This window comes from Globicephala melas, unplaced genomic scaffold (genome assembly GCF_963455315.2).
Source record: "Globicephala melas unplaced genomic scaffold, mGloMel1.2 SCAFFOLD_172, whole genome shotgun sequence".
In the NCBI taxonomy this organism is placed as follows: domain Eukaryota; kingdom Metazoa; phylum Chordata; class Mammalia; order Artiodactyla; family Delphinidae; genus Globicephala; species Globicephala melas.
In genome coordinates, this window is record NW_027207344.1 from 411,223 (window position 1) to 438,743 (window position 27,521).

Below are 27,521 nucleotides of genomic sequence, written 5' to 3' on the forward strand. Positions count from 1 at the left end.
CACCGGCCCAGAGACGTAGCCTCCCCAGCTGTGCTCACAGCGAGTCCAACCGCAGCCTGCATCCCTCCACGGGACACTTGGATTACTCCCGCGATCCCCACGAGGTGCGGCACCCGGCGGCCGAATGGGCTGAGATCCTGCCCTTGCGGCGCCCTGTGGCCACCTCCGCCTCCCTCACGGTACTGGCCGAGGCCTCGGACCAGCGGGCCCCGGCTCCCAGCTCAGCGCTGCTCCTCCGCCCCTCTCACCTCCTGCCCGACGTCCAGGCTACCGAGCACCCTCCACCCCCGCCCACCTTCATGCCACTCAGCCGGAACCCGGGAGGCAATGCCAACTACCAGGTGTATGACAGTCTGGTGCTGAAGCGGCAACCGCAGGAGGGCCAAGCGCGGGCCAACTCGCTGCTACCTTCCACCTCGGCCTCCAGGCCCTCTCTGCACGGGAGCCAGACTGGGAAAATGAACTTACCAGCAGCAAGTGGGGGCAGGGGCAGGGGGCGGCAGGGCATGGAGAGAGGAATAAAGAGCGCCAGAGTCCAGGAAACATTGGTGGTCTGTGGCTTGGAAGCGCCACTCCTTCTGCCAGCCTGGGTCCCTGCGCTTGGCTTCCTGCAATAAGAAGCCAGTGTCCCCTTCTTGGCCTGAGGGTCCCTTTGGTTTAGTGGCCACAGTTCTGCCAGCAGGCCCCTCCTGGTCCTATACCATGCACTAAGTACATCTGCAGCTGCAGACTCCAAACCCCTGGTCTCTGGGCACCTCCTCTGTGTCTCAGCTGTCCCTGTCCACAGAGAGCCTCATACAAGAAGTTGCTTCCAAACTGGGAGGTTCCACATCTGGGCAGGTCCAGCTCCAGGCCCAGTGAAGGGCATGAAGAAGGCTGAGGCTCTGGACTCCAGCCAGGCCTTCAGCAGGCCTCTGAGGCCAAGGTCTTCCTAGTCTCAAGAGGGGCCAAGAGACGCAATGTGTCATTTGAACAAGTGAGTCAGCGGGCGGTGAGCGAATGAATGACCACTCGAGGGGATGTATGCCGGCCACCGGGCCCTGTTTGACTGTCCAGGCTCAGCTTACCTGACCTTGGTTACCAGGGAATGCCACTCTGGGCCCTCCTTTTCATCCCCCTCCCTCACTGTGACCTCACCACCTGCCCCATTATGACCCAGTCTGGCTCCCAGTTAAAACTGGAGGGCAGAGGGCCCAGGCAGTCCTGGGACCAACAGCCATGGGTGAGCGAAACTACTACCGAGCCGAGCCGTTCACTGGCCCCATCCCCAGGAAATGCCAGGAGCAAGGATACTCAATTCTTCTGATCCCGGTCAGCTTCATCTTGCTCAACGTGGGGATCAACATGGTGACTATGGTCAGGGCAGGATCTGTGCAGCGCGGTTGGGGGAGCCCTGGGGTCTTGAAGGGGCTGAGGTGGGAGGGCTGCTGGGGTGTGACCGGGATAAGGGTTGGATTTCAGGGCTCACCCTGCTCCCGGCCTCCCCCCTCCCCTTCTTCCCTCAACTCTGGAGGCATCTGAAGAGATTCTTGCGGGCACTTTTCAATCGTATTTTCCACAAAGGTGAGTGGGCGCCGGCGTGGGTTCAGGGGATGTGGGCCTGTCCCCTTTCTTCTATCCCTGCCTTGATTCTCAGCCCCTCAGGAACCCAGGCCCTGACCCATCTCGCCTTTCCCCACAGACAAGCAAGCCAGCTGTGTAGGCACCCATCGCATGTGCATGCGCTGCTCCGTGGATCCCAAGAACCTGTGCTCAAGAGTTTCTTCCCACTTCTGCCATCGCCCAAGCTTCCTGCTCGGGCAGGTAAACCCACCTTGACTACTGCCTGCAGCGGGGCTCGGCGGGGGCGGAGCCGGCGGCCCCCCCGCCGCGGGCGAGTAAAGGAGAAGGCGGGCGGAGCGGGAGGCAAAAAGCCTACAGCACCCGGTATTCCCAGGCGGTCTCCCATCCAAGTACTAACCAGGCCCGACCCTGCTTAGCTTCCGAGATCAGACGAGATCGGGCGCGTTCAGGGTGGTATGGCCGTAGACGGGGGCGGGGGGCCGCGGGCGGCCTCTTGAGGCCCAGTTTCGCTGGCGCTGGCGCCTTAACGCCAGCCTGGCGGCCGGCCCGCCCCGGCAGGGCCCCCTCGCCCGCCCAGGCAGGGGCAACGGAGGTCTCGGGTATCGGGCGGCGGCGGAGGGTTTGGCGACCACCTCCCAGCCCAGGGCGGCCGTGACCCAGCAAACCCTTCGGCGCTTGGCGCCCCGCCCAAGATCCCGCACGTCGCTCACAGGGACGTGGCCCCGGAGGCTTCAGGGCCCGGGGCCCGCGGTCCCTTGGGCATCGGCCCTGCCCGCCCACGCGGCCCTAGGCGCAGCCCGGCCGCAGCCCGGGCCGGCCCTCCTGCCCGACAGCAGCTGGCCCGAAGCCACCGGGAGCCACCATTGAGTCGCCACGGCCCCTCAGCCCCGGCAAGGCCACCCTTGCCCCCACACCCCCCGCCGAGCTCAGGACCCCGCCCCTGGTGGCCGGCAGGCCCGGGGAAGCGGCCCCTGCCCTCGATCCCGCTCCCGCACCCGGCCGCGGTGACACGCCAGAGGGGCGGGGTGGGGGGGGGCTTTTGACGGAGGGAGCTGTGGAGGGACATACCGGCACACAGGTGGCGGCGCCGGGGCTGGGCGCCGGTGGGGGCGGCCAGGTGCAGGTCGAGGGGCTCGCGGGCCGAAAGGACGGCAACTGGGCCCATGGCGGAGTCTGGGTCTGGAGGGCTCTGAGCCTCCATCCGCTCTGTTGCCTCGGGTCTACCGGCCCGACGCCTGGTAGCGCGACACCCCACCGGCCCACAGACGTAGCCTCCCCAGCTGTGCTCACAGCGAGTCCAACCGCAGCCTGCATCCCTCCACGGGACACTTGGATTACTCCCGCGATCCCCACGAGGTGCGGCACCCGGCGGCCGAATGGGCTGAGATCCTGCCCTTGCGGCGCCCTGTGGCCACCTCCGCCTCCCTCACGGTACTGGCCGAGGCCTTGGACCAGCGGGCCCCGGCTCCCAGCTCAGCGCTGCTCCTCCGCCCCTCTCACCTCCTGCCCGACGTCCAGGCTACCGAGCACCCTCCACCCCCGCCCACCTTCATGCCACTCAGCCGGAACCCGGGAGGCAATGCCAACTACCAGGTGTATGACAGTCTGGTGCTGAAGCGGCAACCGCAGGAGGGCCAAGCGCGGGCCAACTCGCTGCTACCTTCCACCTCGGCCTCCAGGCCCTCTCTGCACGGGAGCCAGACTGGGAAAGTGAACTTACCAGCAGCAAATGGGGGCAGGGGCAGGGGGCGGCAGGGCATGGAGAGAGGAATAAAGAGCGCCAGAGTCCAGGAAACATTGGTGGTCTGTGGCTTGGAAGCACCACTCCTTCTGCCAGCCTGGGTCCCTGCGCTTGGCTTCCTGCAATAAGAAGCCAGTGTCCCCTTCTTGGCCTGAGGGTCCCTTTGGTTTAGTGGCCACAGTTCTGCCAGCAGGCCCCTCCTGGTCCTATACCATGCACTAAGTACATCTGCAGCTGCAGACTCCAAACCCCTGGTCTCTGGGCACCTCCTCTGTGTCTCAGCTGTCCCTGTCCACAGAGAGCCTCATACAAGAAGTTGCTTCCAAACTGGGAGGTTCCACATCTGGGCAGGTCCAGCTCCAGGCCCAGTGAAGGGCATGAAGAAGGCTGAGGCTCTGGACTCCAGCCAGGCCTTCAGCAGGCCTCTGAGGCCAAGGTCTTCCTAGTCTCAAGAGGGGCCAAGAGACGCAATGTGTCATTTGAACAAGTGAGTCAGCGGGCGGTGAGCGAATGAATGACCGCTCGAGGGGATGTATGCCGGCCACCGGGCCCTGTTTGACTGTCCAGGCTCAGCTTACCTGACCCTGGTTACCAGGGAATGCCACTCTGGGCCCTCCTTTTCATCCCCCTCCCTCACTGTGACCTCACCACCTGCCCCATTATGACCCAGTCTGGCTCCCAGTTAAAACTGGAGGGCAGAGGGCCCAGGCAGTCCTGGGACCAACGGCCATGGGTGAGCGAAACTACTACCGAGCCGAGCCGTTCACTGGCCCCATCCCCAGGAAATGCCAGGAGCAAGGATACTCAATTCTTCTGATCCCGGTCAGCTTCATCTTGCTCAACGTGGGGATCAACATGGTGACTATGGTCAGGGCAGGATCTGTGCAGCGCGGTTGGGGGAGCCCTGGGGTCTTGAAGGGGCTGAGGTGGGAGGGCTGCTGGGGTGTGACCGGGACAAGGGTTGGATTTCAGGGCTCACCCTGCTCCCGGCCTCCCCCCTCCCCTTCTTGCCTCAACTCTGGAGGCATCTGAAGAGATTCTTGCGGGCACTTTTCAATCGTATTTTCCACAAAGGTGAGTGGGCGCCGGCGTGGGTTCAGGGGATGTGGGCCTGTCCCCTTTCTTCTATCCCTGCTTTGATTCTCAGCCCCTCAGGAACCCAGGCCCTGACCCATCTCGCCTTTCCCCACAGACAAGCAAGCCAGCTGTGTAGGCACCCATCGCATGTGCATGCGCTGCTCCGTGGATCCCAAGAACCTGTGCTCAAGAGTTTCTTCCCACTTCTGCCATCGCCCAAGCTTCCTGCTCGGGCAGGTAAACCCACCTTGACTACTGCCTGCAGCGGGGCTCGGCGGGGGCGGAGCCGGCGGCCCCCCCGCCGCGGGCGAGTAAAGGAGAAGGCGGGCGGAGCGGGAGGCAAAAAGCCTACAGCACCCGGTATTCCCAGGCGGTCTCCCATCCAAGTACTAACCAGGCCCGACCCTGCTTAGCTTCCGAGATCAGACGAGATCGGGCGCGTTCAGGGTGGTATGGCCGTAGACGGGGGCGGGGGGCCGCGGGCGGCCTCTTGAGGCCCAGTTTCGCTGGCGCTGGCGCCTTAACGCCAGCCTGGCGGCCGGCCCGCCCCGGCAGGGCCCCCTCGCCCGCCCAGGCAGGGGCAACGGAGGTCTCGGGTATCGGGCGGCGGCGGAGGGTTTGGCGACCACCTCCCAGCCCAGGGCGGCCGTGACCCAGCAAACCCTTCGGCGCTTGGCGCCCCGCCCAAGATCCCGCACGTCGCTCACAGGGACGTGGCCCCGGAGGCTTCAGGGCCCGGGGCCCGCGGTCCCTTGGGCATCGGCCCTGCCCGCCCACGCGGCCCTAGGCACAGCCCGGCCGCAGCCCAGGCCGGCCCTCCTGCCCGACAGCAGCTGGCCCGAAGCCACCAGGAGCCACCATTGAGTCGCCACGGCCCCTCAGCCCCGGCAAGGCCACCCTTGCCCCCACACCCCCCGCCGAGCTCAGGACCCCGCCCCTGGTGGCCGGCAGGCCCGGGGAAGCGGCCCCTGCCCTCGATCCCGCTCCCGCACCCGGCCGCGGTGACACGCCAGAGGGGCGGGGTGGGGGGGGGCTTTTGTCGGAGGGAGCTGTGGAGGGACACACCGGCACACAGGTGGCGGCGCCGGGGCTGGGCGCCGGTGGGGGCGGCCAGGTGCAGGTCGAGGGGCTCGCGGGCCGAAAGGACGGCAACTGGGCCCATGGCGGAGTCTGGGTCTGGAGGGCTCTGAGCCTCCATCCGCTCTGGTGCCTCGGGTCTACCGGCCCGACGCCTGGTAGCGCGACACCCCACCGGCCCAGAGACGTAGCCTCCCCAGCTGTGCTCACAGCGAGTCCAACCGCAGCCTGCATCCCTCCACGGGACACTTGGATTACTCCCGCGATCCCCACGAGGTGCGGCACCCGGCGGCCGAATGGGCTGAGATCCTGCCCTTGCGGCGCCCTGTGGCCACCTCCGCCTCCCTCACGGTACTGGCCGAGGCCTCGGACCAGCGGGCCCCGGCTCCCAGCTCAGCGCTGCTCCTCCGCCCCTCTCACCTCCTGCCCGACGTCCAGGCTACCGAGCACCCTCCACCCCCGCCCACCTTCATGCCACTCAGCCGGAACCCGGGAGGCAATGCCAACTACCAGGTGTATGACAGTCTGGTGCTGAAGCGGCAACCGCAGGAGGGCCAAGCGCGGGCCAACTCGCTGCTACCTTCCACCTCGGCCTCCAGGCCCTCTCTGCACGGGAGCCAGACTGGGAAAATGAACTTACCAGCAGCAAGTGGGGGCAGGGGCAGGGGGCGGCAGGGCATGGAGAGAGGAATAAAGAGCGCCAGAGTCCAGGAAACATTGGTGGTCTGTGGCTTGGAAGCGCCACTCCTTCTGCCAGCCTGGGTCCCTGCGCTTGGCTTCCTGCAATAAGAAGCCAGTGTCCCCTTCTTGGCCTGAGGGTCCCTTTGGTTTAGTGGCCACAGTTCTGCCAGCAGGCCCCTCCTGGTCCTATACCATGCACTAAGTACATCTGCAGCTGCAGACTCCAAACCCCTGGTCTCTGGGCACCTCCTCTGTGTCTCAGCTGTCCCTGTCCACAGAGAGCCTCATACAAGAAGTTGCTTCCAAACTGGGAGGTTCCACATCTGGGCAGGTCCAGCTCCAGGCCCAGTGAAGGGCATGAAGAAGGCTGAGGCTCTGGACTCCAGCCAGGCCTTCAGCAGGCCTCTGAGGCCAAGGTCTTCCTAGTCTCAAGAGGGGCCAAGAGACGCAATGTGTCATTTGAACAAGTGAGTCAGCGGGCGGTGAGCGAATGAATGACCACTCGAGGGGATGTATGCCGGCCACCGGGCCCTGTTTGACTGTCCAGGCTCAGCTTACCTGACCTTGGTTACCAGGGAATGCCACTCTGGGCCCTCCTTTTCATCCCCCTCCCTCACTGTGACCTCACCACCTGCCCCATTATGACCCAGTCTGGCTCCCAGTTAAAACTGGAGGGCAGAGGGCCCAGGCAGTCCTGGGACCAACAGCCATGGGTGAGCGAAACTACTACCGAGCCGAGCCGTTCACTGGCCCCATCCCCAGGAAATGCCAGGAGCAAGGATACTCAATTCTTCTGATCCCGGTCAGCTTCATCTTGCTCAACGTGGGGATCAACATGGTGACTATGGTCAGGGCAGGATCTGTGCAGCGCGGTTGGGGGAGCCCTGGGGTCTTGAAGGGGCTGAGGTGGGAGGGCTGCTGGGGTGTGACCGGGATAAGGGTTGGATTTCAGGGCTCACCCTGCTCCCGGCCTCCCCCCTCCCCTTCTTCCCTCAACTCTGGAGGCATCTGAAGAGATTCTTGCGGGCACTTTTCAATCGTATTTTCCACAAAGGTGAGTGGGCGCCGGCGTGGGTTCAGGGGATGTGGGCCTGTCCCCTTTCTTCTATCCCTGCCTTGATTCTCAGCCCCTCAGGAACCCAGGCCCTGACCCATCTCGCCTTTCCCCACAGACAAGCAAGCCAGCTGTGTAGGCACCCATCGCATGTGCATGCGCTGCTCCGTGGATCCCAAGAACCTGTGCTCAAGAGTTTCTTCCCACTTCTGCCATCGCCCAAGCTTCCTGCTCGGGCAGGTAAACCCACCTTGACTACTGCCTGCAGCGGGGCTCGGCGGGGGCGGAGCCGGCGGCCCCCCCGCCGCGGGCGAGTAAAGGAGAAGGCGGGCGGAGCGGGAGGCAAAAAGCCTACAGCACCCGGTATTCCCAGGCGGTCTCCCATCCAAGTACTAACCAGGCCCGACCCTGCTTAGCTTCCGAGATCAGACGAGATCGGGCGCGTTCAGGGTGGTATGGCCGTAGACGGGGGCGGGGGGCCGCGGGCGGCCTCTTGAGGCCCAGTTTCGCTGGCGCTGGCGCCTTAACGCCAGCCTGGCGGCCGGCCCGCCCCGGCAGGGCCCCCTCGCCCGCCCAGGCAGGGGCAACGGAGGTCTCGGGTATCGGGCGGCGGCGGAGGGTTTGGCGACCACCTCCCAGCCCAGGGCGGCCGTGACCCAGCAAACCCTTCGGCGCTTGGCGCCCCGCCCAAGATCCCGCACGTCGCTCACAGGGACGTGGCCCCGGAGGCTTCAGGGCCCGGGGCCCGCGGTCCCTTGGGCATCGGCCCTGCCCGCCCACGCGGCCCTAGGCGCAGCCCGGCCGCAGCCCGGGCCGGCCCTCCTGCCCGACAGCAGCTGGCCCGAAGCCACCGGGAGCCACCATTGAGTCGCCACGGCCCCTCAGCCCCGGCAAGGCCACCCTTGCCCCCACACCCCCCGCCGAGCTCAGGACCCCGCCCCTGGTGGCCGGCAGGCCCGGGGAAGCGGCCCCTGCCCTCGATCCCGCTCCCGCACCCGGCCGCGGTGACACGCCAGAGGGGCGGGGTGGGGGGGGGCTTTTGACGGAGGGAGCTGTGGAGGGACATACCGGCACACAGGTGGCGGCGCCGGGGCTGGGCGCCGGTGGGGGCGGCCAGGTGCAGGTCGAGGGGCTCGCGGGCCGAAAGGACGGCAACTGGGCCCATGGCGGAGTCTGGGTCTGGAGGGCTCTGAGCCTCCATCCGCTCTGTTGCCTCGGGTCTACCGGCCCGACGCCTGGTAGCGCGACACCCCACCGGCCCACAGACGTAGCCTCCCCAGCTGTGCTCACAGCGAGTCCAACCGCAGCCTGCATCCCTCCACGGGACACTTGGATTACTCCCGCGATCCCCACGAGGTGCGGCACCCGGTGGCCGAATGGGCTGAGATCCTGCCCTTGCGGCGCCCTGTGGCCACCTCCGCCTCCCTCACGGTACTGGCCGAGGCCTTGGACCAGCGGGCCCCGGCTCCCAGCTCAGCGCTGCTCCTCCGCCCCTCTCACCTCCTGCCCGACGTCCAGGCTACCGAGCACCCTCCACCCCCGCCCACCTTCATGCCACTCAGCCGGAACCCGGGAGGCAATGCCAACTACCAGGTGTATGACAGTCTGGTGCTGAAGCGGCAACCGCAGGAGGGCCAAGCGCGGGCCAACTCGCTGCTACCTTCCACCTCGGCCTCCAGGCCCTCTCTGCACGGGAGCCAGACTGGGAAAGTGAACTTACCAGCAGCAAATGGGGGCAGGGGCAGGGGGCGGCAGGGCATGGAGAGAGGAATAAAGAGCGCCAGAGTCCAGGAAACATTGGTGGTCTGTGGCTTGGAAGCGCCACTCCTTCTGCCAGCCTGGGTCCCTGCGCTTGGCTTCCTGCAATAAGAAGCCAGTGTCCCCTTCTTGGCCTGAGGGTCCCTTTGGTTTAGTGGCCACAGTTCTGCCAGCAGGCCCCTCCTGGTCCTATACCATGCACTAAGTACATCTGCAGCTGCAGACTCCAAACCCCTGGTCTCTGGGCACCTCCTCTGTGTCTCAGCTGTCCCTGTCCACAGAGAGCCTCATACAAGAAGTTGCTTCCAAACTGGGAGGTTCCACATCTGGGCAGGTCCAGCTCCAGGCCCAGTGAAGGGCATGAAGAAGGCTGAGGCTCTGGACTCCAGCCAGGCCTTCAGCAGGCCTCTGAGGCCAAGGTCTTCCTAGTCTCAAGAGGGGCCAAGAGACGCAATGTGTCATTTGAACAAGTGAGTCAGCGGGCGGTGAGCGAATGAATGACCGCTCGAGGGGATGTATGCCGGCCACCGGGCCCTGTTTGACTGTCCAGGCTCAGCTTACCTGACCCTGGTTACCAGGGAATGCCACTCTGGGCCCTCCTTTTCATCCCCCTCCCTCACTGTGACCTCACCACCTGCCCCATTATGACCCAGTCTGGCTCCCAGTTAAAACTGGAGGGCAGAGGGCCCAGGCAGTCCTGGGACCAACGGCCATGGGTGAGCGAAACTACTACCGAGCCGAGCCGTTCACTGGCCCCATCCCCAGGAAATGCCAGGAGCAAGGATACTCAATTCTTCTGATCCCGGTCAGCTTCATCTTGCTCAACGTGGGGATCAACATGGTGACTATGGTCAGGGCAGGATCTGTGCAGCGCGGTTGGGGGAGCCCTGGGGTCTTGAAGGGGCTGAGGTGGGAGGGCTGCTGGGGTGTGACCGGGACAAGGGTTGGATTTCAGGGCTCACCCTGCTCCCGGCCTCCCCCCTCCCCTTCTTGCCTCAACTCTGGAGGCATCTGAAGAGATTCCTGCGGGCACTTTTCAATCGTATTTTCCACAAAGGTGAGTGGGCGCCGGCGTGGGTTCAGGGGATGTGGGCCTGTCCCCTTTCTTCTATCCCTGCTTTGATTCTCAGCCCCTCAGGAACCCAGGCCCTGACCCATCTCGCCTTTCCCCACAGACAAGCAAGCCAGCTGTGTAGGCACCCATCGCATGTGCATGCGCTGCTCCGTGGATCCCAAGAACCTGTGCTCAAGAGTTTCTTCCCACTTCTGCCATCGCCCAAGCTTCCTGCTCGGGCAGGTAAACCCACCTTGACTACTGCCTGCAGCGGGGCTCGGCGGGGGCGGAGCCGGCGGCCCCCCCGCCGCGGGCGAGTAAAGGAGAAGGCGGGCGGAGCGGGAGGCAAAAAGCCTACAGCACCCGGTATTCCCAGGCGGTCTCCCATCCAAGTACTAACCAGGCCCGACCCTGCTTAGCTTCCGAGATCAGACGAGATCGGGCGCGTTCAGGGTGGTATGGCCGTAGACGGGGGCGGGGGGCCGCGGGCGGCCTCTTGAGGCCCAGTTTCGCTGGCGCTGGCGCCTTAACGCCAGCCTGGCGGCCGGCCCGCCCCGGCAGGGCCCCCTCGCCCGCCCAGGCAGGGGCAACGGAGGTCTCGGGTATCGGGCGGCGGCGGAGGGTTTGGCGACCACCTCCCAGCCCAGGGCGGCCGTGACCCAGCAAACCCTTCGGCGCTTGGCGCCCCGCCCAAGATCCCGCACGTCGCTCACAGGGACGTGGCCCCGGAGGCTTCAGGGCCCGGGGCCCGCGGTCCCTTGGGCATCGGCCCTGCCCGCCCACGCGGCCCTAGGCACAGCCCGGCCGCAGCCCAGGCCGGCCCTCCTGCCCGACAGCAGCTGGCCCGAAGCCACCAGGAGCCACCATTGAGTCGCCACGGCCCCTCAGCCCCGGCAAGGCCACCCTTGCCCCCACACCCCCCGCCGAGCTCAGGACCCCGCCCCTGGTGGCCGGCAGGCCCGGGGAAGCGGCCCCTGCCCTCGATCCCGCTCCCGCACCCGGCCGCGGTGACACGCCAGAGGGGCGGGGTGGGGGGGGGCTTTTGTCGGAGGGAGCTGTGGAGGGACACACCGGCACACAGGTGGCGGCGCCGGGGCTGGGCGCCGGTGGGGGCGGCCAGGTGCAGGTCGAGGGGCTCGCGGGCCGAAAGGACGGCAACTGGGCCCATGGCGGAGTCTGGGTCTGGAGGGCTCTGAGCCTCCATCCGCTCTGGTGCCTCGGGTCTACCGGCCCGACGCCTGGTAGCGCGACACCCCACCGGCCCAGAGACGTAGCCTCCCCAGCTGTGCTCACAGCGAGTCCAACCGCAGCCTGCATCCCTCCACGGGACACTTGGATTACTCCCGCGATCCCCACGAGGTGCGGCACCCGGCGGCCGAATGGGCTGAGATCCTGCCCTTGCGGCGCCCTGTGGCCACCTCCGCCTCCCTCACGGTACTGGCCGAGGCCTCGGACCAGCGGGCCCCGGCTCCCAGCTCAGCGCTGCTCCTCCGCCCCTCTCACCTCCTGCCCGACGTCCAGGCTACCGAGCACCCTCCACCCCCGCCCACCTTCATGCCACTCAGCCGGAACCCGGGAGGCAATGCCAACTACCAGGTGTATGACAGTCTGGTGCTGAAGCGGCAACCGCAGGAGGGCCAAGCGCGGGCCAACTCGCTGCTACCTTCCACCTCGGCCTCCAGGCCCTCTCTGCACGGGAGCCAGACTGGGAAAATGAACTTACCAGCAGCAAGTGGGGGCAGGGGCAGGGGGCGGCAGGGCATGGAGAGAGGAATAAAGAGCGCCAGAGTCCAGGAAACATTGGTGGTCTGTGGCTTGGAAGCGCCACTCCTTCTGCCAGCCTGGGTCCCTGCGCTTGGCTTCCTGCAATAAGAAGCCAGTGTCCCCTTCTTGGCCTGAGGGTCCCTTTGGTTTAGTGGCCACAGTTCTGCCAGCAGGCCCCTCCTGGTCCTATACCATGCACTAAGTACATCTGCAGCTGCAGACTCCAAACCCCTGGTCTCTGGGCACCTCCTCTGTGTCTCAGCTGTCCCTGTCCACAGAGAGCCTCATACAAGAAGTTGCTTCCAAACTGGGAGGTTCCACATCTGGGCAGGTCCAGCTCCAGGCCCAGTGAAGGGCATGAAGAAGGCTGAGGCTCTGGACTCCAGCCAGGCCTTCAGCAGGCCTCTGAGGCCAAGGTCTTCCTAGTCTCAAGAGGGGCCAAGAGACGCAATGTGTCATTTGAACAAGTGAGTCAGCGGGCGGTGAGCGAATGAATGACCACTCGAGGGGATGTATGCCGGCCACCGGGCCCTGTTTGACTGTCCAGGCTCAGCTTACCTGACCTTGGTTACCAGGGAATGCCACTCTGGGCCCTCCTTTTCATCCCCCTCCCTCACTGTGACCTCACCACCTGCCCCATTATGACCCAGTCTGGCTCCCAGTTAAAACTGGAGGGCAGAGGGCCCAGGCAGTCCTGGGACCAACAGCCATGGGTGAGCGAAACTACTACCGAGCCGAGCCGTTCACTGGCCCCATCCCCAGGAAATGCCAGGAGCAAGGATACTCAATTCTTCTGATCCCGGTCAGCTTCATCTTGCTCAACGTGGGGATCAACATGGTGACTATGGTCAGGGCAGGATCTGTGCAGCGCGGTTGGGGGAGCCCTGGGGTCTTGAAGGGGCTGAGGTGGGAGGGCTGCTGGGGTGTGACCGGGATAAGGGTTGGATTTCAGGGCTCACCCTGCTCCCGGCCTCCCCCCTCCCCTTCTTCCCTCAACTCTGGAGGCATCTGAAGAGATTCTTGCGGGCACTTTTCAATCGTATTTTCCACAAAGGTGAGTGGGCGCCGGCGTGGGTTCAGGGGATGTGGGCCTGTCCCCTTTCTTCTATCCCTGCCTTGATTCTCAGCCCCTCAGGAACCCAGGCCCTGACCCATCTCGCCTTTCCCCACAGACAAGCAAGCCAGCTGTGTAGGCACCCATCGCATGTGCATGCGCTGCTCCGTGGATCCCAAGAACCTGTGCTCAAGAGTTTCTTCCCACTTCTGCCATCGCCCAAGCTTCCTGCTCGGGCAGGTAAACCCACCTTGACTACTGCCTGCAGCGGGGCTCGGCGGGGGCGGAGCCGGCGGCCCCCCCGCCGCGGGCGAGTAAAGGAGAAGGCGGGCGGAGCGGGAGGCAAAAAGCCTACAGCACCCGGTATTCCCAGGCGGTCTCCCATCCAAGTACTAACCAGGCCCGACCCTGCTTAGCTTCCGAGATCAGACGAGATCGGGCGCGTTCAGGGTGGTATGGCCGTAGACGGGGGCGGGGGGCCGCGGGCGGCCTCTTGAGGCCCAGTTTCGCTGGCGCTGGCGCCTTAACGCCAGCCTGGCGGCCGGCCCGCCCCGGCAGGGCCCCCTCGCCCGCCCAGGCAGGGGCAACGGAGGTCTCGGGTATCGGGCGGCGGCGGAGGGTTTGGCGACCACCTCCCAGCCCAGGGCGGCCGTGACCCAGCAAACCCTTCGGCGCTTGGCGCCCCGCCCAAGATCCCGCACGTCGCTCACAGGGACGTGGCCCCGGAGGCTTCAGGGCCCGGGGCCCGCGGTCCCTTGGGCATCGGCCCTGCCCGCCCACGCGGCCCTAGGCGCAGCCCGGCCGCAGCCCGGGCCGGCCCTCCTGCCCGACAGCAGCTGGCCCGAAGCCACCGGGAGCCACCATTGAGTCGCCACGGCCCCTCAGCCCCGGCAAGGCCACCCTTGCCCCCACACCCCCCGCCGAGCTCAGGACCCCGCCCCTGGTGGCCGGCAGGCCCGGGGAAGCGGCCCCTGCCCTCGATCCCGCTCCCGCACCCGGCCGCGGTGACACGCCAGAGGGGCGGGGTGGGGGGGGGCTTTTGACGGAGGGAGCTGTGGAGGGACATACCGGCACACAGGTGGCGGCGCCGGGGCTGGGCGCCGGTGGGGGCGGCCAGGTGCAGGTCGAGGGGCTCGCGGGCCGAAAGGACGGCAACTGGGCCCATGGCGGAGTCTGGGTCTGGAGGGCTCTGAGCCTCCATCCGCTCTGTTGCCTCGGGTCTACCGGCCCGACGCCTGGTAGCGCGACACCCCACCGGCCCACAGACGTAGCCTCCCCAGCTGTGCTCACAGCGAGTCCAACCGCAGCCTGCATCCCTCCACGGGACACTTGGATTACTCCCGCGATCCCCACGAGGTGCGGCACCCGGCGGCCGAATGGGCTGAGATCCTGCCCTTGCGGCGCCCTGTGGCCACCTCCGCCTCCCTCACGGTACTGGCCGAGGCCTTGGACCAGCGGGCCCCGGCTCCCAGCTCAGCGCTGCTCCTCCGCCCCTCTCACCTCCTGCCCGACGTCCAGGCTACCGAGCACCCTCCACCCCCGCCCACCTTCATGCCACTCAGCCGGAACCCGGGAGGCAATGCCAACTACCAGGTGTATGACAGTCTGGTGCTGAAGCGGCAACCGCAGGAGGGCCAAGCGCGGGCCAACTCGCTGCTACCTTCCACCTCGGCCTCCAGGCCCTCTCTGCACGGGAGCCAGACTGGGAAAGTGAACTTACCAGCAGCAAATGGGGGCAGGGGCAGGGGGCGGCAGGGCATGGAGAGAGGAATAAAGAGCGCCAGAGTCCAGGAAACATTGGTGGTCTGTGGCTTGGAAGCGCCACTCCTTCTGCCAGCCTGGGTCCCTGCGCTTGGCTTCCTGCAATAAGAAGCCAGTGTCCCCTTCTTGGCCTGAGGGTCCCTTTGGTTTAGTGGCCACAGTTCTGCCAGCAGGCCCCTCCTGGTCCTATACCATGCACTAAGTACATCTGCAGCTGCAGACTCCAAACCCCTGGTCTCTGGGCACCTCCTCTGTGTCTCAGCTGTCCCTGTCCACAGAGAGCCTCATACAAGAAGTTGCTTCCAAACTGGGAGGTTCCACATCTGGGCAGGTCCAGCTCCAGGCCCAGTGAAGGGCATGAAGAAGGCTGAGGCTCTGGACTCCAGCCAGGCCTTCAGCAGGCCTCTGAGGCCAAGGTCTTCCTAGTCTCAAGAGGGGCCAAGAGACGCAATGTGTCATTTGAACAAGTGAGTCAGCGGGCGGTGAGCGAATGAATGACCGCTCGAGGGGATGTATGCCGGCCACCGGGCCCTGTTTGACTGTCCAGGCTCAGCTTACCTGACCCTGGTTACCAGGGAATGCCACTCTGGGCCCTCCTTTTCATCCCCCTCCCTCACTGTGACCTCACCACCTGCCCCATTATGACCCAGTCTGGCTCCCAGTTAAAACTGGAGGGCAGAGGGCCCAGGCAGTCCTGGGACCAACGGCCATGGGTGAGCGAAACTACTACCGAGCCGAGCCGTTCACTGGCCCCATCCCCAGGAAATGCCAGGAGCAAGGATACTCAATTCTTCTGATCCCGGTCAGCTTCATCTTGCTCAACGTGGGGATCAACATGGTGACTATGGTCAGGGCAGGATCTGTGCAGCGCGGTTGGGGGAGCCCTGGGGTCTTGAAGGGGCTGAGGTGGGAGGGCTGCTGGGGTGTGACCGGGACAAGGGTTGGATTTCAGGGCTCACCCTGCTCCCGGCCTCCCCCCTCCCCTTCTTGCCTCAACTCTGGAGGCATCTGAAGAGATTCTTGCGGGCACTTTTCAATCGTATTTTCCACAAAGGTGAGTGGGCGCCGGCGTGGGTTCAGGGGATGTGGGCCTGTCCCCTTTCTTCTATCCCTGCCTTGATTCTCAGCCCCTCAGGAACCCAGGCCCTGACCCATCTCGCCTTTCCCCACAGACAAGCAAGCCAGCTGTGTAGGCACCCATCGCATGTGCATGCGCTGCTCCGTGGATCCCAAGAACCTGTGCTCAAGAGTTTCTTCCCACTTCTGCCATCGCCCAAGCTTCCTGCTCGGGCAGGTAAACCCACCTTGACTACTGCCTGCAGCGGGGCTCGGCGGGGGCGGAGCCGGCGGCCCCCCCGCCGCGGGCGAGTAAAGGAGAAGGCGGGCGGAGCGGGAGGCAAAAAGCCTACAGCACCCGGTATTCCCAGGCGGTCTCCCATCCAAGTACTAACCAGGCCCGACCCTGCTTAGCTTCCGAGATCAGACGAGATCGGGCGCGTTCAGGGTGGTATGGCCGTAGACGGGGGCGGGGGGCCGCGGGCGGCCTCTTGAGGCCCAGTTTCGCTGGCGCTGGCGCCTTAACGCCAGCCTGGCGGCCGGCCCGCCCCGGCAGGGCCCCCTCGCCCGCCCAGGCAGGGGCAACGGAGGTCTCGGGTATCGGGCGGCGGCGGAGGGTTTGGCGACCACCTCCCAGCCCAGGGCGGCCGTGACCCAGCAAACCCTTCGGCGCTTGGCGCCCCGCCCAAGATCCCGCACGTCGCTCACAGGGACGTGGCCCCGGAGGCTTCAGGGCCCGGGGCCCGCGGTCCCTTGGGCATCGGCCCTGCCCGCCCACGCGGCCCTAGGCGCAGCCCGGCCGCAGCCCGGGCCGGCCCTCCTGCCCGACAGCAGCTGGCCCGAAGCCACCGGGAGCCACCAATGAGTCGCCACGGCCCCTCAGCCCCGGCAAGGCCACCCTTGCCCCCACACCCCCCGCCGAGCTCAGGACCCCGCCCCTGGTGGCCGGCAGGCCCGGGGAAGCGGCCCCTGCCCTCGATCCCGCTCCCGCACCCGGCCGCGGTGACACGCCAGAGGGGCGGGGTGGGGGGGGGCTTTTGTCGGAGGGAGCTGTGGAGGGACACACCGGCACACAGGTGGCGGCGCCGGGGCTGGGCGCCGGTGGGGGCGGCCAGGTGCAGGTCGAGGGGCTCGCGGGCCGAAAGGACGGCAACTGGGCCCGCGGCGGAGTCTGGGTCCGGGCCAGCCACCCCGGGAGCGTCTGGGGTGCGCCTGCCTTCCAGGGCCGCCTTCTGGCCGCCTGGCCGGCCGGGCCGGCGGGGAGCGACCCCGCCGGCGCGCGCCGTGGTGGGAGGGGCCTGAGGAGGTGGGGCCTGCAGCGGGGCCCGGCGGGGGCGGAGCCGGCGGCCCCCGCCGCGGGCGAGTAAAGGAGAAGGCGGGCGGAGCGGGAGGCAAAAAGCCTACAGCACCCGGTATTCCCAGGCGGTCTCCCATCCAAGTACTAACCAGGCCCGACCCTGCTTAGCTTCCGAGATCAGACGAGATCGGGCGCGTTCAGGGTGGTATGGCCGTAGACGGGGGCGGGGGGCCGCGGGCGGCCTCTTGAGGCCCAGTTTCGCTGGCGCTGGCGCCTTAACGCCAGCCTGGCGGCCGGCCCGCCCCGGCAGGGCCCCCTCGCCCGCCCAGGCAGGGGCAACGGAGGTCTCGGGTATCGGGCGGCGGCGGAGGGTTTGGCGACCACCTCCCAGCCCAGGGCGGCCGTGACCCAGCAAACCCTTCGGCGCTTGGCGCCCCGCCCAAGATCCCGCACGTCGCTCACAGGGACGTGGCCCCGGAGGCTTCAGGGCCCGGGGCCCGCGGTCCCTTGGGCATCGGCCCTGCCCGCCCACGCGGCCCTAGGCGCAGCCCGGCCGCAGCCCGGGCCGGCCCTCCTGCCCGACAGCAGCTGGCCCGAAGCCACCGGGAGCCACCATTGAGTCGCCACGGCCCCTCAGCCCCGGCAAGGCCACCCTTGCCCCCACACCCCCCGCCGAGCTCAGGACCCCGCCCCTGGTGGCCGGCAGGCCCGGGGAAGCGGCCCCTGCCCTCGATCCCGCTCCCGCACCCGGCCGCGGTGACACGCCAGAGGGGCGGGGTGGGGGTGGGGCTTTTGTCGGAGGGAGCTGTGGAGGGACACACCGGCACACAGGTGGCGGCGCCGGGGCTGGGCGCCGGTGGGGGCGGCCAGGTGCAGGTCGAGGGGCTCGCGGGCCGAAAGGACGGCAACTGGGCCCATGGCGGAGTCTGGTTCTGGAGGGCTCTGAGCCTCCATCCGCTCTGGTGCCTCGGGTCTACCGGCCCGACGCCTGGTAGCGCGACACCCCACCGGCCCACAGACGTAGCCTCCCCAGCTGTGCTCACAGCGAGTCCAACCGCAGCCTGCATCCCTCCACGGGACACTTGGATTACTCCCGCGATCCCCACGAGGTGCGGCACCCGGCGGCCGAATGGGCTGAGATCCTGCCCTTGCGGCACCCTGTGGCCACCTCCGCCTCCCTCACGGTACTGGCCGAGGCCTCGGACCAGCGGGCCCCGGCTCCCAGCTCAGCGCTGCTCCTCCGCCCCTCTCACCTCCTGCCCGACGTCCAGGCTACCGAGCACCCTCCACCCCCGCCCACCTTCATGCCACTCAGCCGGAACCCGGGAGGCAATGCCAACTACCAGGTGTATGACAGTCTGGTGCTGAAGCGGCAACCGCAGGAGGGCCAAGCGCGGGCCAACTCGCTGCTACCTTCCACCTCGGCCTCCAGGCCCTCTCTGCACGGGAGCCAGACTGGGAAAGTGAACTTACCAGCAGCAAATGGGGGCAGGGGCAGGGGGCGGCAGGGCATGGAGAGAGGAATAAAGAGCGCCAGAGTCCAGGAAACATTGGTGGTCTGTGGCTTGGAAGCACCACTCCTTCTGCCAGCCTGGGTCCCTGCGCTTGGCTTCCTGCAATAAGAAGCCAGTGTCCCCTTCTTGGCCTGAGGGTCCCTTTGGTTTAGTGGCCACAGTTCTGCCAGCAGGCCCCTCCTGGTCCTATACCATGCACTAAGTACATCTGCAGCTGCAGACTCCAAACCCCTGGTCTCTGGGCACCTCCTCTGTGTCTCAGCTGTCCCTGTCCACAGAGAGCCTCATACAAGAAGTTGCTTCCAAACTGGGAGGTTCCACATCTGGGCAGGTCCAGCTCCAGGCCCAGTGAAGGGCATGAAGAAGGCTGAGGCTCTGGACTCCAGCCAGGCCTTCAGCAGGCCTCTGAGGCCAAGGTCTTCCTAGTCTCAAGAGGGGCCAAGAGACGCAATGTGTCATTTGAACAAGTGAGTCAGCGGGCGGTGAGCGAATGAATGACCGCTCGAGGGGATGTATGCCGGCCACCGGGCCCTGTTTGACTGTCCAGGCTCAGCTTACCTGACCCTGGTTACCAGGGAATGCCACTCTGGGCCCTCCTTTTCATCCCCCTCCCTCACTGTGACCTCACCACCTGCCCCATTATGACCCAGTCTGGCTCCCAGTTAAAACTGGAGGGCAGAGGGCCCAGGCAGTCCTGGGACCAACGGCCATGGGTGAGCGAAACTACTACCGAGCCGAGCCGTTCACTGGCCCCATCCCCAGGAAATGCCAGGAGCAAGGATACTCAATTCTTCTGATCCCGGTCAGCTTCATCTTGCTCAACGTGGGGATCAACATGGTGACTATGGTCAGGGCAGGATCTGTGCAGCGCGGTTGGGGGAGCCCTGGGGTCTTGAAGGGGCTGAGGTGGGAGGGCTGCTGGGGTGTGACCGGGACAAGGGTTGGATTTCAGGGCTCACCCTGCTCCCGGCCTCCCCCCTCCCCTTCTTGCCTCAACTCTGGAGGCATCTGAAGAGATTCTTGCGGGCACTTTTCAATCGTATTTTCCACAAAGGTGAGTGGGCGCCGGCGTGGGTTCAGGGGATGTGGGCCTGTCCCCTTTCTTCTATCCCTGCTTTGATTCTCAGCCCCTCAGGAACCCAGGCCCTGACCCATCTCGCCTTTCCCCACAGACAAGCAAGCCAGCTGTGTAGGCACCCATCGCATGTGCATGCGCTGCTCCGTGGATCCCAAGAACCTGTGCTCAAGAGTTTCTTCCCACTTCTGCCATCGCCCAAGCTTCCTGCTCGGGCAGGTAAACCCACCTTGACTACTGCCTGCAGCGGGGCTCGGCGGGGGCGGAGCCGGCGGCCCCCCCGCCGCGGGCGAGTAAAGGAGAAGGCGGGCGGAGCGGGAGGCAAAAAGCCTACAGCACCCGGTATTCCCAGGCGGTCTCCCATCCAAGTACTAACCAGGCCCGACCCTGCTTAGCTTCCGAGATCAGACGAGATCGGGCGCGTTCAGGGTGGTATGGCCGTAGACGGGGGCGGGGGGCCGCGGGCGGCCTCTTGAGGCCCAGTTTCGCTGGCGCTGGCGCCTTAACGCCAGCCTGGCGGCCGGCCCGCCCCGGCAGGGCCCCCTCGCCCGCCCAGGCAGGGGCAACGGAGGTCTCGGGTATCGGGCGGCGGCGGAGGGTTTGGCGACCACCTCCCAGCCCAGGGCGGCCGTGACCCAGCAAACCCTTCGGCGCTTGGCGCCCCGCCCAAGATCCCGCACGTCGCTCACAGGGACGTGGCCCCGGAGGCTTCAGGGCCCGGGGCCCGCGGTCCCTTGGGCATCGGCCCTGCCCGCCCACGCGGCCCTAGGCGCAGCCCGGCCGCAGCCCGGGCCGGCCCTCCTGCCCGACAGCAGCTGGCCCGAAGCCACCGGGAGCCACCAATGAGTCGCCACGGCCCCTCAGCCCCGGCAAGGCCACCCTTGCCCCCACACCCCCCGCCGAGCTCAGGACCCCGCCCCTGGTGGCCGGCAGGCCCGGGGAAGCGGCCCCTGCCCTCGATCCCGCTCCCGCACCCGGCCGCGGTGACACGCCAGAGGGGCGGGGTGGGGGGGGGCTTTTGTCGGAGGGAGCTGTGGAGGGACACACCGGCACACAGGTGGCGGCGCCGGGGCTGGGCGCCGGTGGGGGCGGCCAGGTGCAGGTCGAGGGGCTCGCGGGCCGAAAGGACGGCAACTGGGCCCATGGCGGAGTCTGGGTCTGGAGGGCTCTGAGCCTCCATCCGCTCTGTTGCCTCGGGTCTACCGGCCCGACGCCTGGTAGCGCGACACCCCACCGGCCCACAGACGTAGCCTCCCCAGCTGTGCTCACAGCGAGTCCAACCGCAGCCTGCATCCCTCCACGGGACACTTGGATTACTCCCGCGATCCCCACGAGGTGCGGCACCCGGCGGCCGAATGGGCTGAGATCCTGCCCTTGCGGCGCCCTGTGGCCACCTCCGCCTCCCTCACGGTACTGGCCGAGGCCTTGGACCAGCGGGCCCCGGCTCCCAGCTCAGCGCTGCTCCTCCGCCCCTCTCACCTCCTGCCCGACGTCCAGGCTACCGAGCACCCTCCACCCCCGCCCACCTTCATGCCACTCAGCCGGAACCCGGGAGGCAATGCCAACTACCAGGTGTATGACAGTCTGGTGCTGAAGCGGCAACCGCAGGAGGGCCAAGCGCGGGCCAACTCGCTGCTACCTTCCACCTCGGCCTCCAGGCCCTCTCTGCACGGGAGCCAGACTGGGAAAGTGAACTTACCAGCAGCAAATGGGGGCAGGGGCAGGGGGCGGCAGGGCATGGAGAGAGGAATAAAGAGCGCCAGAGTCCAGGAAACATTGGTGGTCTGTGGCTTGGAAGCGCCACTCCTTCTGCCAGCCTGGGTCCCTGCGCTTGGCTTCCTGCAATAAGAAGCCAGTGTCCCCTTCTTGGCCTGAGGGTCCCTTTGGTTTAGTGGCCACAGTTCTGCCAGCAGGCCCCTCCTGGTCCTATACCATGCACTAAGTACATCTGCAGCTGCAGACTCCAAACCCCTGGTCTCTGGGCACCTCCTCTGTGTCTCAGCTGTCCCTGTCCACAGAGAGCCTCATACAAGAAGTTGCTTCCAAACTGGGAGGTTCCACATCTGGGCAGGTCCAGCTCCAGGCCCAGTGAAGGGCATGAAGAAGGCTGAGGCTCTGGACTCCAGCCAGGCCTTCAGCAGGCCTCTGAGGCCAAGGTCTTCCTAGTCTCAAGAGGGGCCAAGAGACGCAATGTGTCATTTGAACAAGTGAGTCAGCGGGCGGTGAGCGAATGAATGACCGCTCGAGGGGATGTATGCCGGCCACCGGGCCCTGTTTGACTGTCCAGGCTCAGCTTACCTGACCCTGGTTACCAGGGAATGCCACTCTGGGCCCTCCTTTTCATCCCCCTCCCTCACTGTGACCTCACCACCTGCCCCATTATGACCCAGTCTGGCTCCCAGTTAAAACTGGAGGGCAGAGGGCCCAGGCAGTCCTGGGACCAACGGCCATGGGTGAGCGAAACTACTACCGAGCCGAGCCGTTCACTGGCCCCATCCCCAGGAAATGCCAGGAGCAAGGATACTCAATTCTTCTGATCCCGGTCAGCTTCATCTTGCTCAACGTGGGGATCAACATGGTGACTATGGTCAGGGCAGGATCTGTGCAGCGCGGTTGGGGGAGCCCTGGGGTCTTGAAGGGGCTGAGGTGGGAGGGCTGCTGGGGTGTGACCGGGACAAGGGTTGGATTTCAGGGCTCACCCTGCTCCCGGCCTCCCCCCTCCCCTTCTTCCCTCAACTCTGGAGGCATCTGAAGAGATTCTTGCGGGCACTTTTCAATCGTATTTTCCACAAAGGTGAGTGGGCGCCGGCGTGGGTTCAGGGGATGTGGGCCTGTCCCCTTTCTTCTATCCCTGCTTTGATTCTCAGCCCCTCAGGAACCCAGGCCCTGACCCATCTCGCCTTTCCCCACAGACAAGCAAGCCAGCTGTGTAGGCACCCATCGCATGTGCATGCGCTGCTCCGTGGATCCCAAGAACCTGTGCTCAAGAGTTTCTTCCCACTTCTGCCATCGCCCAAGCTTCCTGCTCGGGCAGGTAAACCCACCTTGACTACTGCCTGCAGCGGGGCTCGGCGGGGGCGGAGCCGGCGGCCCCCCCGCCGCGGGCGAGTAAAGGAGAAGGCGGGCGGAGCGGGAGGCAAAAAGCCTACAGCACCCGGTATTCCCAGGCGGTCTCCCATCCAAGTACTAACCAGGCCCGACCCTGCTTAGCTTCCGAGATCAGACGAGATCGGGCGCGTTCAGGGTGGTATGGCCGTAGACGGGGGCGGGGGGCCGCGGGCGGCCTCTTGAGGCCCAGTTTCGCTGGCGCTGGCGCCTTAACGCCAGCCTGGCGGCCGGCCCGCCCCGGCAGGGCCCCCTCGCCCGCCCAGGCAGGGGCAACGGAGGTCTCGGGTATCGGGCGGCGGCGGAGGGTTTGGCGACCACCTCCCAGCCCAGGGCGGCCGTGACCCAGCAAACCCTTCGGCGCTTGGCGCCCCGCCCAAGATCCCGCACGTCGCTCACAGGGACGTGGCCCCGGAGGCTTCAGGGCCCGGGGCCCGCGGTCCCTTGGGCATCGGCCCTGCCCGCCCACGCGGCCCTAGGCGCAGCCCGGCCGCAGCCCAGGCCGGCCCTCCTGCCCGACAGCAGCTGGCCCGAAGCCACCGGGAGCCACCATTGAGTCGCCACGGCCCCTCAGCCCCGGCAAGGCCACCCTTGCCCCCACACCCCCCGCCGAGCTCAGGACCCCGCCCCTGGTGGCCGGCAGGCCCGGGGAAGCGGCCCCTGCCCTCGATCCCGCTCCCGCACCCGGCCGCGGTGACACGCCAGAGGGGCGGGGTGGGGGGGGGCTTTTGACGGAGGGAGCTGTGGAGGGACATACCGGCACACAGGTGGCGGCGCCGGGGCTGGGCGCCGGTGGGGGCGGCCAGGTGCAGGTCGAGGGGCTCGCGGGCCGAAAGGACGGCAACTGGGCCCATGGCGGAGTCTGGGTCTGGAGGGCTCTGAGCCTCCATCCGCTCTGTTGCCTCGGGTCTACCGGCCCGACGCCTGGTAGCGCGACACCCCACCGGCCCACAGACGTAGCCTCCCCAGCTGTGCTCACAGCGAGTCCAACCGCAGCCTGCATCCCTCCACGGGACACTTGGATTACTCCCGCGATCCCCACGAGGTGCGGCACCCGGCGGCCGAATGGGCTGAGATCCTGCCCTTGCGGCGCCCTGTGGCCACCTCCGCCTCCCTCACGGTACTGGCCGAGGCCTTGGACCAGCGGGCCCCGGCTCCCAGCTCAGCGCTGCTCCTCCGCCCCTCTCACCTCCTGCCCGACGTCCAGGCTACCGAGCACCCTCCACCCCCGCCCACCTTCATGCCACTCAGCCGGAACCCGGGAGGCAATGCCAACTACCAGGTGTATGACAGTCTGGTGCTGAAGCGGCAACCGCAGGAGGGCCAAGCGCGGGCCAACTCGCTGCTACCTTCCACCTCGGCCTCCAGGCCCTCTCTGCACGGGAGCCAGACTGGGAAAGTGAACTTACCAGCAGCAAATGGGGGCAGGGGCAGGGGGCGGCAGGGCATGGAGAGAGGAATAAAGAGCGCCAGAGTCCAGGAAACATTGGTGGTCTGTGGCTTGGAAGCGCCACTCCTTCTGCCAGCCTGGGTCCCTGCGCTTGGCTTCCTGCAATAAGAAGCCAGTGTCCCCTTCTTGGCCTGAGGGTCCCTTTGGTTTAGTGGCCACAGTTCTGCCAGCAGGCCCCTCCTGGTCCTATACCATGCACTAAGTACATCTGCAGCTGCAGACTCCAAACCCCTGGTCTCTGGGCACCTCCTCTGTGTCTCAGCTGTCCCTGTCCACAGAGAGCCTCATACAAGAAGTTGCTTCCAAACTGGGAGGTTCCACATCTGGGCAGGTCCAGCTCCAGGCCCAGTGAAGGGCATGAAGAAGGCTGAGGCTCTGGACTCCAGCCAGGCCTTCAGCAGGCCTCTGAGGCCAAGGTCTTCCTAGTCTCAAGAGGGGCCAAGAGACGCAATGTGTCATTTGAACAAGTGAGTCAGCGGGCGGTGAGCGAATGAATGACCGCTCGAGGGGATGTATGCCGGCCACCGGGCCCTGTTTGACTGTCCAGGCTCAGCTTACCTGACCCTGGTTACCAGGGAATGCCACTCTGGGCCCTCCTTTTCATCCCCCTCCCTCACTGTGACCTCACCACCTGCCCCATTATGACCCAGTCTGGCTCCCAGTTAAAACTGGAGGGCAGAGGGCCCAGGCAGTCCTGGGACCAACGGCCATGGGTGAGCGAAACTACTACCGAGCCGAGCCGTTCACTGGCCCCATCCCCAGGAAATGCCAGGAGCAAGGATACTCAATTCTTCTGATCCCGGTCAGCTTCATCTTGCTCAACGTGGGGATCAACATGGTGACTATGGTCAGGGCAGGATCTGTGCAGCGCGGTTGGGGGAGCCCTGGGGTCTTGAAGGGGCTGAGGTGGGAGGGCTGCTGGGGTGTGACCGGGACAAGGGTTGGATTTCAGGGCTCACCCTGCTCCCGGCCTCCCCCCTCCCCTTCTTGCCTCAACTCTGGAGGCATCTGAAGAGATTCTTGCGGGCACTTTTCAATCGTATTTTCCACAAAGGTGAGTGGGCGCCGGCGTGGGTTCAGGGGATGTGGGCCTGTCCCCTTTCTTCTATCCCTGCCTTGATTCTCAGCCCCTCAGGAACCCAGGCCCTGACCCATCTCGCCTTTCCCCACAGACAAGCAAGCCAGCTGTGTAGGCACCCATCGCATGTGCATGCGCTGCTCCGTGGATCCCAAGAACCTGTGCTCAAGAGTTTCTTCCCACTTCTGCCATCGCCCAAGCTTCCTGCTCGGGCAGGTAAACCCACCTTGACTACTGCCTGCAGCGGGGCTCGGCGGGGGCGGAGCCGGCGGCCCCCCCGCCGCGGGCGAGTAAAGGAGAAGGCGGGCGGAGCGGGAGGCAAAAAGCCTACAGCACCCGGTATTCCCAGGCGGTCTCCCATCCAAGTACTAACCAGGCCCGACCCTGCTTAGCTTCCGAGATCAGACGAGATCGGGCGCGTTCAGGGTGGTATGGCCGTAGACGGGGGCGGGGGGCCGCGGGCGGCCTCTTGAGGCCCAGTTTCGCTGGCGCTGGCGCCTTAACGCCAGCCTGGCGGCCGGCCCGCCCCGGCAGGGCCCCCTCGCCCGCCCAGGCAGGGGCAACGGAGGTCTCGGGTATCGGGCGGCGGCGGAGGGTTTGGCGACCACCTCCCAGCCCAGGGCGGCCGTGACCCAGCAAACCCTTCGGCGCTTGGCGCCCCGCCCAAGATCCCGCACGTCGCTCACAGGGACGTGGCCCCGGAGGCTTCAGGGCCCGGGGCCCGCGGTCCCTTGGGCATCGGCCCTGCCCGCCCACGCGGCCCTAGGCGCAGCCCGGCCGCAGCCCGGGCCGGCCCTCCTGCCCGACAGCAGCTGGCCCGAAGCCACCGGGAGCCACCAATGAGTCGCCACGGCCCCTCAGCCCCGGCAAGGCCACCCTTGCCCCCACACCCCCCGCCGAGCTCAGGACCCCGCCCCTGGTGGCCGGCAGGCCCGGGGAAGCGGCCCCTGCCCTCGATCCCGCTCCCGCACCCGGCCGCGGTGACACGCCAGAGGGGCGGGGTGGGGGGGGGCTTTTGTCGGAGGGAGCTGTGGAGGGACACACCGGCACACAGGTGGCGGCGCCGGGGCTGGGCGCCGGTGGGGGCGGCCAGGTGCAGGTCGAGGGGCTCGCGGGCCGAAAGGACGGCAACTGGGCCCGCGGCGGAGTCTGGGTCCGGGCCAGCCACCCCGGGAGCGTCTGGGGTGCGCCTGCCTTCCAGGGCCGCCTTCTGGCCGCCTGGCCGGCCGGGCCGGCGGGGAGCGACCCCGCCGGCGCGCGCCGTGGTGGGAGGGGCCTGAGGAGGTGGGGCCTGCAGCGGGGCCCGGCGGGGGCGGAGCCGGCGGCCCCCGCCGCGGGCGAGTAAAGGAGAAGGCGGGCGGAGCGGGAGGCAAAAAGCCTACAGCACCCGGTATTCCCAGGCGGTCTCCCATCCAAGTACTAACCAGGCCCGACCCTGCTTAGCTTCCGAGATCAGACGAGATCGGGCGCGTTCAGGGTGGTATGGCCGTAGACGGGGGCGGGGGGCCGCGGGCGGCCTCTTGAGGCCCAGTTTCGCTGGCGCTGGCGCCTTAACGCCAGCCTGGCGGCCGGCCCGCCCCGGCAGGGCCCCCTCGCCCGCCCAGGCAGGGGCAACGGAGGTCTCGGGTATCGGGCGGCGGCGGAGGGTTTGGCGACCACCTCCCAGCCCAGGGCGGCCGTGACCCAGCAAACCCTTCGGCGCTTGGCGCCCCGCCCAAGATCCCGCACGTCGCTCACAGGGACGTGGCCCCGGAGGCTTCAGGGCCCGGGGCCCGCGGTCCCTTGGGCATCGGCCCTGCCCGCCCACGCGGCCCTAGGCGCAGCCCGGCCGCAGCCCGGGCCGGCCCTCCTGCCCGACAGCAGCTGGCCCGAAGCCACCGGGAGCCACCATTGAGTCGCCACGGCCCCTCAGCCCCGGCAAGGCCACCCTTGCCCCCACACCCCCCGCCGAGCTCAGGACCCCGCCCCTGGTGGCCGGCAGGCCCGGGGAAGCGGCCCCTGCCCTCGATCCCGCTCCCGCACCCGGCCGCGGTGACACGCCAGAGGGGCGGGGTGGGGGTGGGGCTTTTGTCGGAGGGAGCTGTGGAGGGACACACCGGCACACAGGTGGCGGCGCCGGGGCTGGGCGCCGGTGGGGGCGGCCAGGTGCAGGTCGAGGGGCTCGCGGGCCGAAAGGACGGCAACTGGGCCCATGGCGGAGTCTGGTTCTGGAGGGCTCTGAGCCTCCATCCGCTCTGGTGCCTCGGGTCTACCGGCCCGACGCCTGGTAGCGCGACACCCCACCGGCCCACAGACGTAGCCTCCCCAGCTGTGCTCACAGCGAGTCCAACCGCAGCCTGCATCCCTCCACGGGACACTTGGA

General features: G+C 67.0%; 11 non-coding genes across 11 annotated transcripts; all 11 read right to left on the reverse strand.

Annotated features, from left to right (window-relative positions):
- Positions 1–1,911: 1,911 nt before the first annotated feature.
- LOC132596347 (5S ribosomal RNA) lies at positions 1,912–2,030 on the reverse strand. Its single transcript, XR_009562446.1, has one exon. It is a non-coding gene; the product is annotated as a 5S ribosomal RNA (ribosomal RNA).
- A 2,696-nt stretch (positions 2,031–4,726) lies between these two features.
- On the reverse strand, positions 4,727–4,845 carry LOC132596348 (5S ribosomal RNA). Its single transcript, XR_009562447.1, has one exon. It is a non-coding gene; the product is annotated as a 5S ribosomal RNA (ribosomal RNA).
- A 2,696-nt stretch (positions 4,846–7,541) lies between these two features.
- Positions 7,542–7,660, reverse strand: LOC132596349 (5S ribosomal RNA). The gene has a single exon (XR_009562448.1). It is a non-coding gene; the product is annotated as a 5S ribosomal RNA (ribosomal RNA).
- Positions 7,661–10,356: 2,696 nt separating this feature from the next.
- LOC132596350 (5S ribosomal RNA) lies at positions 10,357–10,475 on the reverse strand. The gene has a single exon (XR_009562449.1). It is a non-coding gene; the product is annotated as a 5S ribosomal RNA (ribosomal RNA).
- Positions 10,476–13,171: 2,696 nt separating this feature from the next.
- On the reverse strand, positions 13,172–13,290 carry LOC132596351 (5S ribosomal RNA). Its single transcript, XR_009562450.1, has one exon. It is a non-coding gene; the product is annotated as a 5S ribosomal RNA (ribosomal RNA).
- Positions 13,291–15,986: 2,696 nt separating this feature from the next.
- Positions 15,987–16,105, reverse strand: LOC132596352 (5S ribosomal RNA). The gene has a single exon (XR_009562451.1). It is a non-coding gene; the product is annotated as a 5S ribosomal RNA (ribosomal RNA).
- A 932-nt stretch (positions 16,106–17,037) lies between these two features.
- LOC132596354 (5S ribosomal RNA) lies at positions 17,038–17,156 on the reverse strand. The gene has a single exon (XR_009562453.1). It is a non-coding gene; the product is annotated as a 5S ribosomal RNA (ribosomal RNA).
- A 2,697-nt stretch (positions 17,157–19,853) lies between these two features.
- Positions 19,854–19,972, reverse strand: LOC132596355 (5S ribosomal RNA). Its single transcript, XR_009562454.1, has one exon. It is a non-coding gene; the product is annotated as a 5S ribosomal RNA (ribosomal RNA).
- Positions 19,973–22,668: 2,696 nt separating this feature from the next.
- On the reverse strand, positions 22,669–22,787 carry LOC132596356 (5S ribosomal RNA). The gene has a single exon (XR_009562455.1). It is a non-coding gene; the product is annotated as a 5S ribosomal RNA (ribosomal RNA).
- Positions 22,788–25,483: 2,696 nt separating this feature from the next.
- LOC132596357 (5S ribosomal RNA) lies at positions 25,484–25,602 on the reverse strand. Its single transcript, XR_009562456.1, has one exon. It is a non-coding gene; the product is annotated as a 5S ribosomal RNA (ribosomal RNA).
- A 932-nt stretch (positions 25,603–26,534) lies between these two features.
- Positions 26,535–26,653, reverse strand: LOC132596359 (5S ribosomal RNA). The gene has a single exon (XR_009562457.1). It is a non-coding gene; the product is annotated as a 5S ribosomal RNA (ribosomal RNA).
- Between the last annotated feature and the right edge of the window lie 868 nt (positions 26,654–27,521).